The sequence below is a fragment of the Capsicum annuum genome, chromosome 12 (genome assembly GCF_002878395.1).
Source record: "Capsicum annuum cultivar UCD-10X-F1 chromosome 12, UCD10Xv1.1, whole genome shotgun sequence".
NCBI classification, from domain to species: Eukaryota; Viridiplantae; Streptophyta; class Magnoliopsida; order Solanales; family Solanaceae; genus Capsicum; species Capsicum annuum.
Window position 1 is genome coordinate 158,759,926 of NC_061122.1, and position 7,316 is coordinate 158,767,241.

Sequence of the window (7,316 nt, forward strand, 5' to 3'; positions counted from 1 at the left end):
TTAAAGAGACCAAGTTTAAAGATAAGAGACCAAGAGGTGCATGTCTTCTGAAGTAAGGAATTTCACCACTTCAAGTCAATGCAAAAATTGCTTCAATCCCCTAATCACTGTGTGGGAAGAGAAAAAGATGCTCTGGCCCTTATATTACGTAGGGACATATCTCTTGAAGACGGTTAGTGATTGGAACGCCAGCATGTAACTCAAGGATAAGTGATAAAATTACTTCACCAATCAACAAAAATTCAAAATATCATAATTTATCTCATTCATGCACTTATCCATACATATAGGTTTATCACATGCCAATCAAAGGAACAAGTCTCATCAATCATGCTTTAAGCATTTATCCATCATTCATGAAATAGAGGACTATGACCTCCAACTCTTATAGGTTCAAATATTCTCAATAGGCAAGAGACTCTAACCACATTCATATTATCATGTGACTTTAACCCTACACACTCATTTATTAGATAAGGACTTTAACCACTTATACATTCACACAAACAAGGGACTCTAATTGTACACACAACTATTTAGGCAAGGGGCTCCAACCTCGTGCTCGCTCATTAGACAAAGGACTCCAACCACATGTCTCATTTGGACTTTAACCACAAGTCGTTTCCTTCGGTGAGGTTCTTTGACCTTAATATATTTCTTTAAGTACGAGACTTTAACCTCGTGCAATATTATTAGGCAAGGGAATTCAACCTCAAGCCATTCATAAGGCAAGGGACTTCAACTTCAAGCCATCCTAACTATCATTATTTGGCATTTGGGACTTTAACCCTTTTCCCATGCATCCATAAACACTCAATACAACATTTAAGGACTTAAACCATTTATCCACTTCAACACTATACATGACCACATGGTCATTATGGGAGCCGTCATTGCTCAAACATTTTAATAGGCCAATGCCTTCGCTTAATTAAAAATACAATGCAAGTTATGGTTATTAAGACCCTTACACAATTCTATACCACATTGTCACCACACTTAGGTTCAACACACAATTTAAGGTCACCTTTATGTCTAGGGAATTTATCCTTTCATTAGCCATCAACAAGGTTATCGATTTTATTACACATGGATCATAATTAGTTTCACACATTATTTATCAATTATACATGTTCATTAGACCATTTCCATATTTCAATACATCAACAACATATGACTAGATAACTCACTTAGATATTTTCTCAAACACCTTGGGTGCATACCTTCAACATGGCCATTTCCATGGTATATATTTTCAAGATAAAGGTTAATCAAGGCCCTCATGTTAATCCATATACAAATACCACCGACACATGCAATTCATCATCAATATCACATATAAATATGAGTCTAAGCAAGATTTAACATCATACATTATTAGGCAACAAAACCTTTTTCATTTGATTTCAAAACCACCATGTACACTTACTAATCCAAGTGTGAAATACATGGATTTAGAGTTATTTAAAGAGATAAAGTGATACATTCCTTACACAACTTGAATCGTCAAGGATGTTGACTCCCTCTTACCACTAAATGATCATCCTCCAAACCCTAGCTTTCAAGCTTACTTCAAAAAGCCTTTAGAGTAATTAGGAGTGTTTGAATCTTGTAGAGTAAAGACTTAGGGGGCTGTAATGCCTTATATAGTGAGAGGGTTTAGGGTTTTAGGCAAGGAAAATAACCAAAAGGTCCTTAGTTAAAAGCTGAAAAGTTCACTCATGCAGGGGTACGCTCCTTCATACAGCTCCCATAGTAATCGTACCCTAGGGTACGAGTGGTACCCTAAATCATACCCTAGAATTCTACTAGGTGACACACACTATTAAGGGTAAAATTGGGCACCCTTTAGTCATAATCAAAGGGTAAGACTCACCCCCTAGTCGTATACACAAACAGTATACCAAAAAGTCCACTCCAAATGGAGACTCCCCCTATATGATTGAGTTGCATACAAATCGTATGCATGGGATTGATCAAGGGAAGGTCATTTAATACATAAAATAGTATGCTACCCTCATAGACTTATCAAGGTATGAAAGAGGAGGTCTAGGTGGGTACGAGTCATGACAAAGGGTACGACTCAAGTCTCTAGTCGTACCCAACTCAGAGACACCAAAATGAAGTTGTTTCTTAATGGTTCAAGTCTAGGTGTTTCAGATATATGTAATGAAAATTCAAAATTCATAAGTTATTGATATGATCATGTGATAAAGTTAATTCAAGATGGAATAATTTATATCACATCGGCGGAGTTAAAAGAATTTGACTAATTTATTTACTAAGTTGTAATGACCCTATCGGTCAGTTTTCTTATTTTTCTGCATTATCGATATTTAGAGCTTTTCTATCACTATCCCAAGTTATTTATGACTTGCTGGAACTGCTAATTCAGTTTTCGGGCAGTTCATTTGAGAATTTTATTAATATCCAGTGTGTTGCAAAATATTTAAATTAGACTAGAATTTAGTAAGATGATATAGTTACCTTCCTAAAATATTTGGTGTTTATTATATTCTTTAGTTATGATATATTTATATTATTTTATAATAGTTTTATACTCCCTCTGTCCCATTTTATGTGCCGTCATTTCCTTTTTAGTCCGTTCTAAAAAGAATGTAATCTTTCCTTATTTGGAAATTATTTAATGACAATATTTCCATTTTATCCTTACTGGGTCCACTTAATAAGAAAAGACAACTAAAAAGTAAACTTTAAGAGGGAAAATTTGGTTAACTTTACAAAGTTATCACTTATTTCTTAAACTCTGTGCCCAGTCAAAAAGCAACACATAAATTGGAATGGAGGGAGTAACTTATTAATATTTTAAGAGGATATATTGAATCTAGATATGGAAAAATATTATTACTATATAATAGAGATTTTGTTAGAAATAATTTTTTTTATTAATTATGATATATTTAAAATATTATATTTATTTTACCACAAACCTATGCAATACCCAAGTACATAAATAATAGAATAAATTTAATTCTTGTATGGGTCCTTCACTACACGTGGGGTAATTAAGGTGGACAACAAGTTTTTTTTTTTAATATTTAAAGTTTTTCCACTTGTCTTTTAAATGTTTATAATATGGCCACTTGTCATGTTAATGCCTAAAATATTTCCACTTAATCATTAATTGCCCTTCTTATAATTTTCTATATATTTATTTAGTAGGTATAAATATACTCTTTTACTTTGATTTATATCTTTAAATATATAAGTTACAATTATTTGCATCTCCATTTACTCATTTTAGAGTGATTTTTTGAGATTTTATTTGAATCACATAAGATAAACAATTATCCATATCATAGTATTCAAGCTCGGGTTCTAGTGAGACACTATTTGGAGGCTTCTTGGAAAGACTTTTAGCTTTGACATCCAGGTAGTCTAAGTTTATCCTATCTTTATATTGAGCTTATTTACGGTAATTGTGTGCTATTATGCTAGTTTTGGGCAGGTAGCTGTATTTGGGTATAGTTTAAAATATCTTATGCCTTATTTATCCGATTAGGACCGTGTTCTAGTAAACTTCGATCCAATTATCTTTTAATATAATTTAGCATTTATGAGTTTAGAATGTGGTATTAAGTTGCAAAACCTTGTATTCCTCCCTTTTAAATAAGTTATACGAATTTTTGTTTAAATAGATTTCTGTTACGATTCAAGGCCACCATATATTCTATTTCTGTTATTTATTGTGAATTTTGGCACTACTTTGACATCCGTTATGGTATGATTGGGGTTTAAGTTTTATCATTGAGTATGATTACTATGATTTTCGGTCTGAGTTCGACATATGGTTATGATATTATCTGAAAGTTCTGGTACTAATTACTGTTGTTTTGGCAGTTGTGGTTCATATGAGTTTTGGTTTGAGTCTGATACCTGATTATGAGTTCTATTGTATATCATATATGTGGCCTCTTATAGCTACCCACTATTTTTGGTTTGAACGAGACATATGGACTCTTGTTATTTTCCATCACTATCGGTTCAAGCCCGACGTTTGGCCTTTTTTTACTATCCATTAGTGCCGGTATGGATGGATACTATGGTATCTTAGGATTGGTTCAACTATGAATTATTTTATATTTTTATGAAATTACTTTTTGTGTGTCCCACTGACTTATGGGGGTACAATTGAGTTAATTGTCTTCTTCAGTGTGCTTGGCGGACTTATAGGGGTTTCAGTTAGGTTATGTTTGGTTTGTCTTCTTACTGTATTATTTATCTTTCTATTTCACTTTTTCTTATTCCTTTATTTCATTTGCATAGCTCGATAGTTGTTTATTTTTCTATCCCTATTTACTATTGACTTAGATTATATCCTCGTATTTTAGTTATACTTTTTCTATATTTGAGCTTAGTTGGCCGATGATGCGTACTGAACTTCTGCATCTCTTCCCTGATGCATATCCTAGTACTAGTATCCAACATTGACGTGATTCCTCTACTTTAGTACTGATCTGGAGTAGGGTAGGCTTACTATCATCTGAGGCTAATCCTCCCCCCTCTGTTCCAGTATAGTCTTTTGCCTTCGAGACTACTGTGTATATGTGTTAAGTAATTTTGGACTATGGTCTAGTACTTTTATTTTGTTAGTAATAGCTCTAGTACCGGTCTTACCAGGTCTTGGGAAGGATCATTTTTTATATTTTTTCCTCTTTCTTTTCTCTGTATAGTACATTATATATATATGTTTCCTTGCTTTTTCTTCTATCTTTATTACTGGTGGGATAAGGTAGGCAGCATCATGACTTGAGAAATTAGATCATGACATAATTTTCTTAACGAGAAGTTGTTGAACATGTCTGTAAGTTTGATTATGTCAAAAATCCTTAATTAGATCCGCCAATAATGGCAATCCTACCAGGCACTCTGAAATGAATAGTTATGGGTTCAAAGGATAACAACAAGTTATTGACACATGAATGTTTTAGTACTTAAGTAAGAGATAATGTTAGTACTATTGACTTAGATTGGAGGGTTTCATTCCAATACTCTTAATTATGTTAGGTTTAAGGAACACGTGTCTCAAACATGACAAAGACACTGAAATAACTTAACCTATGCGAACATAGAAGTGGTGCCGCTTTGATTGATAATTAGAGTCGCTCTTATAATATTCATGAATTTTAGATATCACATGACCATAAATATTCTAAGCATATTAAGTGGAAAGAAAGAATGAAATATTGATGATTGTAGTATCACCGATGTTATGACAGGGAATAATACGTTCAAGGCTATTATGTTACATGAAATTTAATTTCATCTCTTGATATTGAACTAAGGTGATGTTCAAATAAAAAGATACATTACCCTATGAGTGAACATAACTTGATCTTTGTTTCCTAATCTATACTTAAACAAGTGGAGTATTGTTGGATTTTTATTTAAATTAAATTAATAATTATAAGAGGAGTTTTTTTAATAAGTGTCTTTTAATGAAAGGTTGTGTCCTTTCATTCTTTGGTTATCTTAGTTTTATTTAAATCACATATTTTGTGTTTTTAACATAACTTTCAACTGAGAAGCATCTTTACAACTTTCTCAAAAAGAATTTTTTTCTTCGAAGATCAAGTTTTATGCTTTCCAGAAGAATTTCTCCACTATTTGTTTTGTGAAGTATTTCATAAGCTTGTCATATGCACTAAATGTCACGATCCGAACCAGGGCCCGACTGTGATGGATATCTCAAGTCCAATATGGATTGGAGACCACCCCCAACACCTAAATTCATGAGCACAAAGTAATAATAATAACAATTCGGAAGTCAATTACACAATAGTGAATGTTAGATAAATGAACCAAGGTAGGGGTTCTAAGAATTCAACAATACCCAATCTATAGTTGTCCAAAAACCTCTAATAAAATTGAACATCATCTATGTTGGGACATGCCCTCGACTGTTGCCAAAAAGGGACCCAAAAGATAGTCTGAAACATAGGGAAATAAACTATGAAATGACGAGCCTTTCGAAGAATGGAAGCTCACCAATTTAAAGCAACTCGACAGGTGTACTAATCTACCTAACACTGCACAAGGGTAAAAAAAGGGTCTTCGGACCCTACATTATAAAATAATGTAACGTCCTAGGATGGTTAGCGGGTGAGTGCTAGAATGTAACTCAGGGATAAGTAATAACACAATGCCATGATCAAATCAGTCCAAAATCATTCAAAAACTACAGGCACACATTCATATACATATATATAAGATGCTGGAAAAGGGAGGAAGGCTTAGCATGAAGTTAAATAGTTAACCTGGACTGTGTAGCTTCAACCATCATAAAAGGCACCCACGGGCTATATGGGTCCAGCTATTAGACGTACGAACCAAAGGTATTAAGAAAGACTCAAGAATTTCCTCAACCCGATAATGTACATAAAGTGTGACACATGTACACAATCATTAAGGCCAACCCTCATGCCGACAAACGTGGGTTTTCAGTATCGGTCTCATAGGACATATACCTTCATGACGAGCTACACAATTCCCTTTAAGCCCAATCAAAACAGTTACATATTCCCATTTTATTTAACCAAGAATCATCTGTAAAGCACATACCATTGATATTGCTATACCAATTACCCTTGCAAGCTAATATCATTATGTCATTCCAAATATCCATCAACCTGGAGGAATGCCATGATCCCCGTAATTTATTAAATCAATTTAGGGGAATGCCATGACCCCCGTAAATTCTCAAATTAATTTAAAAATCAAAACATGGCCACCAAAACCTTTCCAAAACCATTTGTATTCCATTTAGCCATTAATGCAATAGTTCCAAAGATGGTTTCAATATATATATATATATATATATATATATATATATATATATATATCCATATTTCAAAATCAACTCATAAAAAGGGGTTAAGGTTAATACAAATTACAAACCAAAATCTTTAATTTGGAGGAATGTCATGACCCCCATTCAAATCCACCATGCCCATGCACCCAATTAGTTCAAAAACATCAATTCAAATCATGAATACTCCACAAAAACTATGAAAAAAGCAATTTAACCAATAACATCCAAAAACCCTCAATCCAATTCCAAAACCAATAATTAAATTCACATGGGTAACAATTAAACACATGATTTTTCCAAAATAAGCGTTAGGTGTTGTGTTCAAATGCACATGCAAGTGTACATGATCGTACAAGTAATATAGTGACTTAGACAGTTGGATACCGTACCCATGAGGACAATGCAACTAGAAATTCGACCAACTTTAGTCTTAGATAAGGAGGTATTAAGTATTGTAAAGTATCAAGATTATTTTGAAGTTTTG